This window comes from Martes martes, assembly GCF_963455335.1.
Source record: "Martes martes genome assembly, chromosome: 7".
Classification (NCBI taxonomy): Eukaryota; Metazoa; Chordata; class Mammalia; order Carnivora; family Mustelidae; genus Martes; species Martes martes.
In genome coordinates this window covers 40,797,231-40,814,841 of record NC_137894.1, presented here as the reverse complement: position 1 = coordinate 40,814,841, position 17,611 = coordinate 40,797,231, and positions in this window count along the sequence as shown.

Genomic DNA, 17,611 nt, shown 5'->3' with positions numbered 1-17,611 from the left:
CACAGAAAAGGCCATTCAGGGACACAAAAAGAAGGTGAGCATCTGCAAGCCAAGGAGAGAGGCCTCAGGAGAAAGCAAACCTGCTGACCCCTTGGTCTTGTACTTCTAGCCTCAAGAACTGTGAGAAAATGAATTTTTGTTGCTTGAGCCTCCCAGTCTGTGATATCTTGTTATGGCAGCTGAGCAAATTAATACAACTTCCCATTTAAGGGTTAAGAGCCAAACTTTCTGTGAGTACTCTGTCATTGACCAGGTGACTTCTAGAACTACCTGAGCCCATGGCTTCGCCAATAGATGCAGTCAATGTGAAGAGATTTTAAGGACCATAGCCATCAAGAACTTGAATGAAATCAGCAGAGTCTTGCAGGGCGGCCCCTGTTTGACCTCCCACTCATGAAGGATTAACAGCCAGCCCTTTGTGTTAGGAGGGGATGTTCCACATTTAGCCTGACATGGAGGAGTGCTATTTCCCAGTCCCCGTGACAAGTTGGCCTAAGCTAGTCCCATGCGCACATTTGGTTCTTCTAGGTCATGAGTTAATAGGGAGTGGGCAGGGGGTTAGGGGCAAGAGTGTTTCTGTTGGCTGAGGCACAGAGTAGAGCAGTTTGATTTGTACAAGCATGGATCCCATCTATGGGATGTGTGGCCAAGCCTGGATCTGTGGCCCAATTGGCTTGCCTTTTTTCCAACTTTGATTCCATTGCCTCTCTCAAGGTCAGTATTTCCTACTAATGAGATTTTTCCAAAATGAGACCAAGCTCATGATCAGTGGGAAATTCTTCCCAGAAATTGTCACTTAATCATTTGACCATCAAAGAATTTTATCATCCTATTAACTAGCCCTGAGTCTTGTATGGAAGCATAAAAATACTGTGAATACTTTCGTCCCTCTTAAAGAGTTGATAATCTGGAATCTGTCCCATATAGAAATGTTGAAAGCCTAATATTTTTCACCCTACAGCAAATTATGTAATCTGGAGAAGGTTTGGGATCCACCTTGAGTGCTATCTTTGGAATTCATCATTTACCTTCTGCAAGCTTTAGTGTCTCTACTTGTAGAACAAGGGTTAATCTCTCAGCTGGCTTCCAGTTTAATGATACGATGAGTCTTTTATTTTAAAAAACAAAATACATTACAGAAGTCTCCAAGAGCAAGGGGATGAAAATCACTGATTTAAATTCGGCTCATCTCAACAACAAAAACATACTGAGTGCCTGGTATGTGCCACAATGCTAAGTGCCGAGTGCACAGAAATGAATGAGATTTAACCCTTAAATGCTAATAAAAAGAGAAAACTGAGATCAAACTTAAGGGGAGGAGGAAAGTCTCTGACAACAGAATTATTGTGTAGTGGCTCCTATATCTGTTTAAGGGCAAATGTTATTTACTAGACTGAACTCAGTTTATAGAAGTACATGAAGCAATTGTTACCCTGGCCTCAGGGAATAAAACTTAATGGCTACTAATTAGCTGTTTGATCTTGGAGGAACACATGACCTTTCTAGGTCAAGGTCATCTTCTCTTAAATAAGGGGATTGGACTATGCTTTCTAAGTTTTCTATGCTTTCCACTACTAACATGTTATAATTATGGGAATGTGAACTAGCTAAATGGTATTCCCAAGAACCCCCAAATGTAGAATAAATTTACTAACTCTTTAGGAAACATGTTTCCCTTCACATTTCATAATGAGCATAATGAGAGGTATGATACAGTCTTCATGTTTTAAGACTTAAGAATCAATAAAAAATATCCATAAGACTGATCTGTGTGAGTGGTAATAACCAAAATTCTCTGAAGGAATTTGTTATTGATGGATTTTCCTCTAACAGCCACTAAAACTGTTTACCTTTGTCTTTTAGTTATTTAAAAAACTGTATTCTGGGGACATCTGGCTGGCTCAGTCAGGGTAGCATGTGACTTGGTCTTGGGATTGTAAGTTCGGGCCCCACATGGGGTATAGAGATTACTTCAAAAATCTTTAAAGAAGAGCGCCAGGGTGGCTCAGTGGGTTAAGCCTCAGTGGGTTAAGCTCAGGTCATGGTCTCAGGGTCCTGGGATCGAGCCCCGCATTGGGTTCTCTGCTCAGCAGGGAGTCTGCTTCTCCCCCCACCTCTCTGCCTGCCTTTCTGCCTACTTGTGATCTCTCTCTCTCTCTCTGTCAAATAAATAAATAAATAAAATCTTCTTGAAAAAAATCTTTAAAGAAAAAAAGCTCTATTCCGAATTTCCTGTTGGTGTGGTGCTGCCATAGTCATCTTCTTAACGTACACCAGCATGCTCCCTTGAGAATGGACAAGGGCTGACCAGATTGAACCCAAGCATCCCCAGCTTTGATTTAAGGCAATAAGCCTTGTGTTCTCGCTTTCTGATTTTGGATTATTAGTCTTAAAAAAGAATCTGACCTCGTTAGGTCAGGACCTTTCCCATAGGCTTCATATACCATCATCACTTAAACCGTTTTTTAGCTTCAATACCCTCTTTCCTCCCTACATTTTCCAGGAGGTCCAGATTCAAGATTCTGCCTCCTTCTTTTTTTTTTTTTTTTTAAGATTTTATTGATTTATTTGACAGAGAGAGAGATCATAGGTAGGCAGAGGCAGGCAGAGAGATGGGGGAGAGCAGGCTCCCTGCTGAGCAGAGAGCTCCATGCGGGCCTCCATCCCAGGACCCTGGGATCATGACCCGGACCGAAGGCAGAGGCTTAACCCACTGAGCCACCCAGGTGCCCGATTCTGCCTCCTTCTTGAATACTTGTCCCATACCTAATTCCACAAAAGTTTTTTCCTCCTTTTTACTCAATCCAACATTCTTTTATATAGTTTAGCTGCTTTATTTGTGTTCATACATTTCCTTCAAATGCTTCTCTTACTTGTTTGTGAACCATCTGGATTTTTTCTGTCAGCTATAATGGAAAGTCTTCCAGCATAAACACCACACCTTCCATGTTTTTTGTACCTCCCATTTTGTGTGGCTAAGTGCACAGTGATGCTCAATGAATGCTTATAAAAGTCAATTGAGAAAATCTGGAAATAGTGTTTTATTTGTCTACCTGGATTTCAACAGTGTTTTCTCATTTCTATAGCAATGGAAGAGGCATAGTGACTGGCAAGTACTTGGAATTTTGAGTCTGATAGATCTGTGTCCAGATCTAAGATCTACTGATTTATTCTACCAATCATGAAACATTTAGTGAGCAACTACTGTGTGGGAGACATGGGGCTGGATGATGGATAAATAGATAAATAGGATATAATCCCTTGCACTTAAGAAGTTCAGAGTCTTGGGGAGCCTGGGTGGCTCAGTGAGTTAAAGCCTCTGCCTTCAGCTCAGGTCATGATCCCAGGGTCCTGGGATTGAGCCCCCCATCGGCTCTCTGCTCTCTCTGCTCAGCGGGGAGCCTGCTTCCCTTCCTCTCTCTCTGCCTGCCTCTCTGCCTGCTTGTGATCTCTGTCTGCCAAAAAAATAAATAAAATCTTTAAAAAAAGAAAAAAGAAGTTCAGAGTCTAGTAACAATTACTTAATTTCTCTGGGCTTTAGTTTCTTCAGCTGAAAATGAGAATGGTAACTATTTCACTGAATTGTAGGTGCTCCAATAATTAGTTTTCTCTTCATCCCTTTTCTTTATTTCTTGAGGGCCTTAAATTAAGATACTAATCCTTTGATGGTTCTAATTTTTTTAAAGATTTTTTAAAAAATTCATTTGACAGAGAGAGACACAGCAAGAGAGGGAACATAAGCAGGAGGAGTGGGAGAGGGAAAAGCAGGCTTTCCACCGAGCAGGGAGCCCAATGTGGGGTTCGATCCCAGGACCCTGGGATCATAACCTGAGCTGAAGGCAGACGCCCAACGACCGAGCCACTCAGGTACCTCGATGGTTCTATTTTTTTCTTCTTTAAATGACCCTGTTGTGTGTTCATTTTGTTCTAAAATTAACAATTAATTTGAATTCATTTATATTGTTTTTAATTTTAGATCATATATGGCCACATAAAAAAGGAATCTAGACATTGATTCTGAGACTGATATTAATGTTAGTTGTCAAGGATTAGATTACCTTTGTGTACTATCATATATCTTCTTACATGATTGCATTTGAGGCTCAGCCTCAAGAAGATAACCTTTAAAATTCAGGGAAACAAAAAGTATACCTCAGTTATGAAAGATTCTTCCTTGGCATGGCATGGCTTAAGCTTAGACTCAGATTGGTGGACTGGAGGAATGCAGGTGCCTTCCAGAAAAAGCTGAGAGGAAGACAGGACATAACCTAGTGTAGCTAAGTAGGCGGTGTGGTCAGTGAGATCACCATGAATAATTAAAAAATTCTACCTCCTCTTTAAATTCTTTGATGCCAGCATATATTTCTCCCCTGGAAGAGCAATGTTGGGATTATGTTAGAGAAGAGCCCGGTCTACCTGCCATGTGAATACCAGTTCCTATTTATCCCATAGGAGGAGCCACGAATTAGATGCTTTGCTTTGGAGCCTTCTGCTTGTGTCACCAAGTAGCACAGCCAAGTTCCTCTAAGATACTGTTTTAATAAAGAGAAATTCCACTTGCCTCATAAACCAACCATATTGTTAAATTTTACCTTAAATATCTGCTGAAGGTGATCTTTCAACTTCGACCTGTGGTACATGCAATAAGAAATCAAACTCGGACACACTGGGAGAAAGGCCTGACTTAACAATGAATCTGAATTGTAGCATATTTAAAAAGTGATGCAGAGATTTTGTTGCCCCAAGTTTAAGATAAAGAGGTAGGAATGGTTCTCCTAGTACTAATCCTCAGTGGTCCTTAGAATATAACATAAATGAATGAACATTATTCCAAAGTACCTAAAAGAGTGGAAGAATTTGATAAACATCTGAAAGTTGATTTCCTCTTATTTGTGACATTATGTATAGAGTTACTTACAATGCCACTAGCACATTTGTAGAAATCTAAAAATTCAGGTCCTTACTAATTGCTAATTACTGTGATTCTCGGCCAGGTACCATACCCTTTGGTGCTGCCAGTCTGTTTCTTTCCAAGGGAGATCCAAAGGCTATCCCCTGCCCCTGGCATGTAATTAAAGCTTAAATATGTGTTAAATTACAAGTGAGGATTAAGTAAAATAATACACATAGATCGTTCCTTGGTCTGTAAATGCTACCTATTTTTTTACTACTGTCAAACTTTTCTTCATTTCAGCACAGTTCAGTCATCACTTCCTCAGGGAGGCCTTCCTTGATTTCCCCAATTATAATAGATCTTCAGTTATTGACAGCAACATAAATCTCTTACTTGTAGAATGTAATAGCATTGTACTTTTCCTGTTTGGTTCGGAGATTATTTAATTATCACCTCTCACCCAGTTAGGCTCTCAGCTCCATTATACAGGGCCCATCTTTGCTTTGCTAACTCCTGTATCCCTAGTTGGCAACACAGTGCCTGGCACTTTGTGGGCACACAAGACATATTTTATTTATTGAAGAAAGCAGAGAAGAGAATAAAGAAGAATAAAAATACAAACACTTTCAGTAACTTGAACTAGAGTAGCAAAATACTGCTAAGCAGAATTCAGACAGTTTGTCTGGATGAATCAGTGAAAACAATTTGTGACTATCATGGAGCTTCTCCATATGTAAATGACATATGAGAGGGGATACAGCATTGCCTGTTATAATTTACATTGAATTTCTAGCCCTGGATTCTTCTAAAAATTTTCCAGGCTCTTACCAGTCTTATTGTTCTTACAAGTAATAATAATATTAAAGCAGAGATTTATCTAAAGAAGGCATACCCAGCAGTTGTCCCCCCCCCACCACTGCTGCCCCCAGCACCTCGAATAACAATATTAAACAGTTGGGTACTAGTTTGGGCTCTGTGTTTCCTGAGAGTTCGGGCAAAGGGTAAAACAGGTATTTTCACACAGCACACAGTGTTCTCTTTCTGACCAAGGTAACCATTCAGATTTATCAACGTAAGTTTTCCTGGCACAAACTCAAGGAGAAATTTTTTTTTAAAGATTTTATTTATTTATTTGCCAGACAGAGATCACAAGTAGGCAGAGAGAGAGGGGAAAGCAGGCTCCCTGCTGAGCAGAGAGCCCAATGTGGCGCTCCATCCCAGGACCCTGGGATCATGACCTGAGCAGAAGGCAGAGGCTTTAACCCACTGAGCCACTCAGGCGCCCCTCAAGGAGAAATTTCTGAGCAGTGGCTCACAGTTTGTTCCAGCAGGGGTTAGGATGCCATTACATTCAAGCAAAGCTCTTCATTTTGAACTTTGTTTATAGGTAGTCCCTTCTCTGGAGAACACCAAACCAATGTCATCCCAAGAGGATGGAACTCTTTCACTTTGGTTTAATGCCTTGAATTTCCTTGACTTCTCCTGAGCTCTCAAAGCCCTCAGAACTGCCTCCAGTTTTCTGTGCCATGAAAACCTGAGGCTGAGTGAAAATGCCTGCCTCTAGGCTTGCCTTCGCATGCACTGTGAATACTCATCTGCTGTTGACATTTGAATTTTTCCTGTGACAACAGCATGTACTATCAGTATTTTATTAAGCAAAAGCAAGTATGTTTTTCCTCTTTTGCTCTGTTATTTATTTATCCACCATCTGGCTAGATCAGAAGATGAAGTCTGGAAGGAAAATTTTCCTTCTTCTTTTGGCTAATGAGAGTCTGGCAGAGGAGTGGAATAAGCTAGAGGCTGGATGAAAATCTCTAGATCAGGTGGAAGGAAATCAGCCCTTCCCTGATGTGGCAGGTGAGCCACCCAAAGGCAACTTGCATAGTTAACAGGCAGTTATGAAGGTCTACACTTGGGATGATGGGGGAGCCTGACGTGTTCAGGCTGTCTGCTGCTCTGCCAACTGGTTTGTTGCAAGGTGGTATCTCATATACTCTGCCACAGTAGCACAGATCAGGCTTCTCAGCCATCTGGGCTGTGGGTATCGGGAGTGAAGAAGAGAGAAGAATAAGCCATGACTTTAGGTGAGGGGTTGCGAGGATTCTAATTAAATCCCATTAAATTCACTTCCCTCTTTTAAAAATAATTTTTATCTCAATTGGGTCAAATATACAGTAAGTGAATTATGAAGTGTTATAAATTAGGCCCACCTCCTAGGTCAACAGAAACTAAAAGGCTTAATGCTGCATTTAAATAAAGTAGTGCCAGTTTTTTTTTTCTAATCTGTTAGGACTCTTTCCTGTGCTTGTAAATAGGAAAAGGGGAGAGAACAATCTAAGCAGATAATGCAGAAATCCATATTTCAAGAAAGGAAATTTAATAAGCCTCTTGGCCTCTTTTCAGTTATTTTCTGTTGTTTGGGAAGAAAACTCATCTTGGTCCTGCTAACATTCTTTTAACTTCTCTTGCCCAAGGTCATGTCTGGAAGATTTTGACTAGGTAAATGCCATTTCTTGTATACTGGGAAAGGGAGACATTTTTTGTTTTGTTTTGTTTTGTTTTTACTTAAGGTTAATTTTATCTCCTTTAATTTATCATTTTGAAATGTACCTTTTTCAAATGAAGCCTCAGATCATAAGAAAAAATGAGCAAAGGGTTACAGCCACATAACATATGGCTAATTGAGAAGAACCCATCCAAATGAACCCACCTTGCCTAAGCAGAATCCTACCATCTGGTTATTTAAAAACAGCTACTACCTGTGGAACTTGGTAACACCAAACTGAAAACACATGTCCTGGGGAAATCCCATCAAGGTATTCTAGATTCCTCATATTAGTCTTTGGTATGTTTTCCAACTTAAGGGTAACCCTTGCCTTGATGCCATTTGAAAGATGTAATACTTGGCAAAACCCTTAAGAGTGAAGTGTATCGGGGCACCTGGGTGGCTCAGTGGGTTAAGATTCTGCCTTTGACTCAGGTCCTGGTCTCAGGGTCATGGGATGAAGCCCCACATGGGGCTCTCTGCTCAGCAGGGAGCCTGCTTCCTCCCCTCTCTCTTTTCTGCCTGCCTCTCTGCCTACTTGTGATTTCTCTCTCTGTCAAATAAATAAATAAAATCTTAAAAAAAAAAAAAAGTGAAGTGTATCTATAAGAGAGAAGATTATCGGGGCGCCTGGGTGGCTCAGTGGGTTAAAGCCTTTGCCTTCGGCTCCAGTCATGATCCCAAGGTCCTGGGATCGAGCCCCCGCATCGGGCTCTCTGCTCAGCAGGGAACCTGCTTCCCTTCCTCTCTCTCCGCCTGCCTCTTTGCCTGCTTATGATCTCTGTCTGTCAAATAAATAAATAAAATCTTAAAAAAAAAAAAAGAGAGAGAGAGAGAGAGAAGACTATCCTTCTATCATGACAGAGTTTTTCAACTAGAGGCAATTTTTCTACCTTCCAGATAACATTTGGCAGTATCTGAAGACATTCTTTGTTGTACAACTGGGAAGAGAGGCAGGGATGCTGCTAGACATCCTGTAATGCTTGGAACAGTACCTACAACAGAGAATGATCTGGCTCTAAGAGAATCTTACCCCCCAGTGTGTGGGAATGTAAGAGCCTTCTGTACCCATAAAGACACCATTCTCACCCTAAAAAAGATTTCAATGATGTCTTCAGTACAGAGAAGAGTTCAACCTCTTCTCTGAGGGCTCTATGCTCCATGGGGACTTCAGGTAGTAAATGCAGATTTCAAATGATTGATTTTTTTTTAAGAAAAGAGGAGTCTTCCAAGCCATTTTTCTTGTCCTTGTCCTTAATCTTGATTTGCCCTGTAGGTTACTCTTATCATAAAGACAGTATGAATGACTGTCTCAGCGCCTTTCCTCATTAATGCTGCTGGAAATTGATGAGTAGCTCTCTGGAACTGTGGATTTTTTGGCAAGAATTATAGCCCTTATTTATTTTGGAGGACCCGTGCAGCTTTCTAAGTAAATATGTGTAGAAATTTCCCCCAAAATAAACAGTACAAGTAATTGCCTGATGTATGAAGTTGACATTTTGGCTTTGTGATTTGCTCTGATATGTAAAAATCTAATTTTCTCCATGGAATGATGCCACTGCAAAATTGTGTATAAATTAGAATCAGTGGTTTACATAGAATGTGAGTAATAGCTTCTGTTATGATGTATCAATATTTATTTACAGTTTCTTAAATTGACCCACATCCACTTGGCAAATGTTAAATACATGAGTAAATATGGTAGCACAGTGATGGAAGCTTGAGTTCTCGTCTGATCTCATGTGACAGAAATCTCCTTGAAACTGTATTTGATGATTGAAGTTTTGAGATCTTGTCTATACATATTTTCTTTGAATTGAAAGAAAATAAGTTCTCCAGTTTATAATAAATTCAGAGTTTATCTAAATCAAAAGCTCTTACTCTTTACCACCTGATCAGTGAGACAAGAAGCTGATAATCACACTTAGGAGTGCTTTTTGAACACTGATCTCTCCATCTGGATATTCTCTATCAGTATATGAGGAATTTGGATTTCATAGCCAACAGCCAAATCATTGGAAAAAGCTCTCTTTCAGATGTACATTTGTAATAATAATTTTTAAAAAGCTTTAAATTAGATGTAATAGCTTCTCCAAGTAAATAGTTAACAAAAAGTTGTTCATTATCACCCCTAAACAGAAAACAAGAGCTTTTGCATATTTAGGTTAGTCTGCTGTAAGCTTGTTAACATTCCAAAATTAATTTGAAAACTCTCACAGAAGCTGATGTTTTAAAAAAAAACACTTCGAATTTTATAAAATGGTAATTATAAAGGCCAAGTGTCTAGAAATTACCTGCAGTCATTTTTATGGGCTGATTTATAAGTAGAATAAATTACCTTGGATATTAGTGTTTCCTTCCTTGAAATTTATTTCAGAAGTAGTATGTAAGTAAGTGGATTGGGATGCTCATCACAGTACTCCTTATGTGATAAAATGTTAGAAATAAATGTTCAAAATTACAGAATTAAGTAAATTTTAGTGTCTATATGATAGAATATTATATAGCCACTAAAAATGATGATATAAAACAATACTGACATGGGACAATGATGATGAACTACTTTAGTGAAAAAAACTTACCAACAGCATGTGTTATATTGTCTAATTTTTGATAAACAGTTGGCTCTTGAACAACATGTATTTGAAGTGTACAGGCCCACTTATATGTGAATTTTTCTTTGTAAGTACAATAGTACAAATTTATGTTCCTTTCCTTATGATTTTCTTTAAGTTTTTAGCTTTATTGTGAGCGTGCAGTATGTGATATGTCTATGAAATATATGTTAGTCAGCTGTTTATGTTATCATTAGGTTTCTGATCAATAATAGCCTATTAATAGTTAAGTTTTTAGAGTCAAAGTTACCTTTTGGATTTGTGACTTTGCAGGGGTCAGTGTCTGTAACCCCCACCTTGTCTAAGAATCAACTATCTATATTTGTGGTAGGCAGCCTCTAAGATGGCCCCCAGTGATCCTCACCTCCTGGTACTACACTCTTGTGTAACCCGTTCACCTCCACATTGGATAGGGCTGACCAGTGCAACTGATAGGACTTGCAGAATTGATGGAGTGTGACTTCTGACTCCCATTTCAGTTTCTGGATCTCTCTCCCAGAGCAAACAACTGCCATGCAAAACAACTGCCATGTCATTGAAGATACCCAAGCAGCCCTGTGAAAGGTTCATAAAGCAAAGAACTGAGGCCTCCTGCCAGCAACCAGCACCAAGCCAGGAGTGTGAATGCACCATCTTGGAAGCATATCCTTCAGCCCCAGTCAAGCTTTCCAGTGACTGCATCTCATGTTTACCTGATGAGAAACCCTCAAAGAACTCCATAAAACCCCAGGAAATCACCCTGCTTTCTCTGCCTCTGCCTCCAGTAGGGCCAGGATTCATTCCCATGCTTTTCTGTTGAATGGAAGAGGCAGAGGACTAGCTGGGGCTGTTTGGGTTGAGAAGATTGCCATGAATACATGAGGGGTCACAAAGACACTTGCCTGATTAACAACCCCCACACCCCCACTGCTAACCTGCCACTGTTTGAGGCATCACATCTCTAGCAAGCCCCAGCAAAAGGTGCAATATTCATCCTCTGGAAAGAATAGTAAGCCCTTTAGCATCTGTTGCCACACTGGTGTGGTCATTTATCAAAAGATTCAGTGAGCTTCCTGGGGCCGTGGTTTGGGAAGTGTCTTTTGAGGGAAGAGAAGCAATGCTATATGATTTGTTGCAACCAAAATTCTCGCAGATCTGTGAGTGAACAGTGTAAAATAAAACGGAAGGCATCTATTCCAATGCAGCAAGATGAAGGACATGTTGAAAACGCTGCACTTAATACGGTGAGACATGGACCGCTTCTTTTTTGAACTTGACTGAATGTGGGATGTAGTGTGAGTTAAAACCACTTATTGTGGTAGAAGATAATCATGGGTAACCTCTTTGATGTGCCTTGGCCTATTTTACTTTTTAAGATGCACACAGCCAAATTCTAATTTTAAAGAAGGATTTCTACAATATAAGCTAAGTCCTCAATTTCTGTGGCATTTTTATGACAGCCTTGACTTTTAAATTGGAACCAAATTTCATTTGGAAAATGGGTTAGCTAAGCATGTCTCTGTTAACAAATTGAGTGTAGATAGATACTCTTGGTCTGTCACTCTCACTTCTGAGTTTTCAGTATCTTGAGATGGAGAGAGGTCTCAGTATCTAAAGCTAACATGGATTTGGAATGAGGGAGAATGAGGCTGGGGCATTTAAAGGACAAAAAGTAGATTATCATACAGATCATATTGTGTAAGCAAACCAGGAGACCCTGGTGTGTAAAATACAGGTGCCAAGTTCAGGGGACAGTAGAAATTGGGAGAAATGTGTTGAATAATGTACATGAAAGCGGCCCTGGCATGTTTGCTTTGTTAAACAGCTGATCATAGAGGAGTCTTATCTCCATAAGAATTGTGGATAGAGGCTGAGAAATCCAAAATAAGGCTCCCAGTGACATTACCCCTAACCTGCCATGGTATTTGCTAACTGTAGTATAAGTAGCTGGTCAACCTCATGTTGGACTCCAGTAAGACACCTAGATCTTGCCATTCGCTTAAGAAGAGAGCTAGTCTGGGTTTTTTTGTAAAACGAAACAGAATAAAACATTTGAGAATGTACATGTTTCTTTTCAAATGTAAATGTTCTGTGTTTTTGTTTTAAAGTTGAGATAGAGGAGGGGTGCCTGGGTAGTTCAGGGGGTAGAGCATGATCTCTTGATCTCAGGGTTGTGAGTTCAAGCCCCATGTTAGGAATAGAGATTACCTTTTTAAAAAAAGAAATACTAAAAAAAACCATCAAGTTGAGCTAGAGGAAAGGTGGGAAATATAAACTTGTTGCATGAGGAAATGGATGCATCCATCCTTCCAGTTGACAGGACATTTTGTTGAAGATGGGCACTTGGTAGCTAAATTCCTTTAAATAGCTATAAAATTTAAAGGGTGTCTGGGTGGCTCAGTGGGTTAAGCCTCTGCCTTCAGCTCAGGTCATGATCTCAGGGTCCTGGGATCGAGCCCTGCATCAGGCTCTCTGCTTAGCAGGGAGCCTTCTTTCCCCTCACTCCCACCTTCCCCCTGCCTACTTGTGATCTTTCTGTCAAATAAATAAATAAAATCTTTTTTAAAAAATAGCTATAAAATTTTAGTTAAATTGGTGGAATTACTTTAAAGGTTTAGGCTTATTTTTTAAAGCTGAATTGATAAAAATTAGAATGTAGAAACTGGATTGCCCTTTGGAATAAGGCAAATTATAAATAAACCTGCAAAGGCTTACCAATAACAATAAGAACAACTAAAGACTGAGAAAGCAAATAGATTTTGGATTAAAGAGAATGAATTGAACATACATATTTAATGTACTCTTTCCAAAAACCCATTTAAAGTGATATTTAAATGTATATTTTAGAGAATAAGCTGCCAGGGCAGAAAGTTTGGGGAAGGAGATGTTTGTGACAAAATTTCAGAGGCTGGAAAGCAGAAGGACAGTGACGAATGTATCACATATCTTCTGAATACCACTTTAGATCCTCAGCAGGGCAAGAGAACTGAAAGATATTTATCCAAGGCACCCACCCTGGGCCTTTATAAGTGCACTGTGGAGGCTCTTTGGTGCCTGGGGGCATAGCAGAGAAGACTCTCTTGAGAAGAAAAGAGAACTGTCAAGCCACCCAAAATGTTATCATTCTGACTTTAGGAAGAGATAGATGTCCCACAGCTAAGACATGAGTGGCAGAGCAGTAAAGCACAAAGAGGTCTTCAGAGCCTCTCCAGTGCTCAGATCCCACCCCCTACTGAAAAGAAGTCCTAATTCCTCCCTCAAAACATTTGGGGCCAAGATGAGTGAATGTGGCTAAAGCTGCAACAAAGTCCAACTACATTGGACTTTGGTCCAGTGCCCCCCATGCCAATTTATGAACTGACACAAGAAGAGGTGTACCTTTTATTGGAGGTATATATCAGTATGTTATTATGAATTATTCTTAACACACAATTATAAGCATAAAATCAAACTTGAAGAGATATGTGAGGAAGCAAGAAAATATGAAGTATGGTTAAGAGAGGTCTGTAGAAGCAGACCCAGAGATGTTCCAGATGGTGGAATTATCAGACAGGGACTTTAGAACAAGCAGGAAAAAATATGTTAGAGGATCTAGTTGGGAAAGTAGACAACATCTCCATGAATAGGTGGAGAATATCAGCAGAAGGCTGGAAACTATAAAAAGAAAACAAATAAAAATCTTACAAATGAAAAAAAAATCAAGATACCAGAAATAAAGCATTTATTCTGTATGTTTAACAGAAAACTGGACACAATAGAAGAAATTCAGATTCAAATAAAAAGAAAATAAAGGGGGCCATAAGATCTGTGGGGCCATATCAAATTATCAGACACGTATTTGTGTCCCAGAAAAAGGAAAAGGAGGCTGAAAAAATAAGACAATTTTAGTGATTATTCCAAAATTTATGGAAGACATTAACCTACAGATTCAAGAAAAAGCCCAAACAGGATAAATACAGCAGAATCCAAGCCTAGAAATATCTAAGTCAAATTCTGATGAAAATTGAAGATAGAGAAAAAAATCTTAAAAGCAGCCAGAAAAAAAAAAAAAAGATATATTATATACAGGAAACTAACTGTACAAGTTATAGGTGAGTTTGTAGAAACACTGAGGCTAGAAGACAATGGAAACTCATCTTTAAAGTGTTGGAGGCAGGGGCGCCTGGGTGGCTCAGTGGGTTAAAGCCTCTGCCTTCAGCTCAGGTCATGGTCTCAGGGTCCTGGGATCGAGCCCCGCATCGGGCTCTCTGCTCAGCGGGGAGCCTGCTTCCTCCTCTCTCTCTGCCTGCCTCTCTGCCTACTTGTGATCTCCATCTGTCAAATAAATAAATAAATAAAATCTTAAAAAAAAAAAATAAAGTGTTGGAGGCAGAAAAAATTTAGAACTATTTTTCAAAATCTGGAATTATATACCAGTGAAAATAACCTTCAAAAATAAAAACAAAATTATGTTAGACCAAAGAGGAGAGAATTTATTTCTAGCAGACCTTCGCTAAGAGAAATACCAAAGCAGGAATTCATGTTGAAGAGAAACAATACCAGATGCAAGTCCAATTTTGCAGGAAGAAATGACGAACATCAAAAAGAATATGTAGGGGGGCGCCTAGGTGGCTCGGTGGGTTAAAGCCTCTGCCCTTGGCTCAGGTCATGATCCCAGGGTTCTGGGATCGAGCCCTGCATCGGGCTCTCTGCCCAGCAGGGAGCCTGCTTCCTCCTCTCTCTCTCTGCCTGCCTCTCTGCCTGCTTGTGATGTCTCTCTGTCAAATAAATAAAATCTTAAAAAAAAAAAGAATATGTAGGTAAATATAAAATTATTATATATAAATGCATTGTTTTTAATAACAGTATAAAGAGGGTTTATAAGAACAAAAATGAAGACAAATGGAAAATGAATATTGACATGGTAGACTCAACCCCTCAGATCAACAGTTACATTGTATTAAAATGGAATATAATTAAAAAGCCTAGATAATAATTTAAAAATGGATTTAAAAAAGCAAAAATCTAACTACATTCAATTTATGAGGAAAAAATCTATTAAATATGAAGATACAGGGAGGTGAAAGTAAAAGGGTTGAAAAAGACATTCACTGCAAATACTGAGCATAAAAGGACATCTGTACCGATCCTGCAGATATTGAAATGATAGAAGTTATCTTACATACGTTTATGCCAATAAATTTAACAACTTAGATGAAATAGAAAAATTTCTTGAAAATAGAGTTACTAAAACTGATAGAAAAGTACAAAAATCCCTATGTCAATTTAATAATTAAATTCATAGTCAAAATTTCTCCCACAAAGAATATTCCAGGCCAAGGTAACTTCACTGGAAAATTCTACCAATATATTTTTTAAGATTTTATTTTTAAGTGGGGCACCTGAATTCCTCAGTCAGTTAAGTGATTCCCTCTTTTTTTTTTTCTAGATTTATCTATTTATTTTAGAAAAAGAGAGAGAGAGCATGCAGTGGGGAGGGGCAGAGGGAGAAGAAGAGAATCCTCAAGCAGGCTCCCCACTGAGTGAGGAGCCCCATGCAGGGCTAGATCCCATGACCCTGAGATCACTACCCTAGCCAAAACGAGAGTCAGATCTTAACCTACTGCACCACACAGGTGCTCCAAAATTAATTTTAACAATATGTTTTGTTTAATCCAATATATTCCAACTATGATGAACATATGATAAAAATGAAAGTTATTAATGAAATGCTTTCATTCTTTTTTTTCATAGTTTTTGAAACCCAGTGTATTTTACACTTAGGTACATCTCAATTCAGTTACTTTTGCATACTTGAGTATGCAAACAGAATTTGCATCAGAAATAGATGATCTGTGTTTAGAGTTCCTAAAATTTGCAGTTGAAAAAAGATTCACATACCCAAGTTGTCCCAAACATACTTGAAAGTTTTCCAGTAACTGAACTGAGTACCAAAAAATCACTTTCCTTTAATGTTCACATTCATATTTATGAAATGGTTCATCTTTTTGCTTCAAAGAATTGATTTGACTTTGAAGCAAAACCTTATCAATTTTAAAACTACATCCGCCTAAGTAAAGTAAATTCACTAACTCTTACATCAACTCAGTATTAACATTGAATTCAACGGAATATTGCATAAATTGAAAAGCAGTTCTAAATTATCAATATTAACAACGTGATGTTCACATTTTTACAGTTTTTGCAGCCAATTTACCTGACAGTGTGATTACAATTAAAACAGGCCTCATGATTCATGTTTTTAAAAATGTACAAAAACATTAATTTGCTTTAGGAAAAGTTTCAAAAAATTCTTTCTGCTTTCCATAGTACTGAAGTTTAGATCATTCATATACAATATGATACAGTTGAAACACATAAATTACACTGCCATTTTTTAAATTATTGACTGTGGCAAACATTCTTTCTGTTTCAAAAAAAAATCTTGAACTAGAGTCACTAGTATTGTAAATCTTTTTTTTTTCTTTTTAAGATTTTATTTATTTATTTATTTGACAGAGAAAGAGATCACAAGTAGGCAGAGAGGCAGGCAGGGGGGTGGGGGGAAGCAGGCTTCCTGGTGAGCAGAGAGCCCGATGCGGGGCTTGATCCCAGGACTCTGAGATCATCACCGGAGCAGAAGGCAGAGGCTTAACCCGCTGAGCCACCCAGGCACTCCAGTATTGTAAATCTTTTTAGAATCTACCCACAACTCAAGTAATGACTGTTGGTAAAGTCAATCATCTAATTCATTATCTTCCATTTCAACAATTGAATGAACTAGTAACTTTCAGCACATGTGTATTGAACGATATTGACAGCTGTACTCCTGACACTTTTCATAGGAAAACTCCACACAGAGATCTTCAGTATGTATCATACAATGTAATGCAGCAAAAGGGAAATATCAATACCTTGTTTTAAAATTCCAGTAAATAAGGGCACCTGGGTGGCTCAGTGGGTTGGGCCTCTGCCTTCGGCTCAGGTCAAGATCTCAGGGTCCTGGGATCGAGTCCTGCATCGGGCTCTCTGCTTGGTGGGGAGCCTGCTTCCCTCTCTCTCTCTCTGCCTGCCTCTCTACCTACTTGTGATCTCTCTGTCAAATAAATAACTAAAAAATCTTAAAAATTTTGAAAAAATAAAATTCCAATAAATCTAATTTTTGACCTAGCATAGCTGGCTCATCATCTGTCTTGGGAGAAACTAACTTCTTCATATCTAGCAAAAATTTTTCTTTGACATTTATAAAATATCCAAAACTACTCACATACTAAATTTAAATTTTTTTTTTTAGGTCATGAATAGACAAATTCTAAGTAAATTTGAAAATTCTCTGAGACAAAAGTATACCCAAAGTTTTAACTGGGCAGTGTCTGTTACATTATGTAAAGTTATCTAAAGATGAAAAAAATAAGTACATGCAATTTTTCACAATTGGAATCAATTGTTGGACGTTGTTGGAAAGGTTTTACAATCTGTAGGTACTTGTTTAGAGGTTTAATTGAAATTTTTCACTTTCGTAAAATTTCTTTTAGTCTCTAACTCATAATTTTCTAACAAAATTTCCATAACTAAAATAATTTATTTTACCATCTTTCC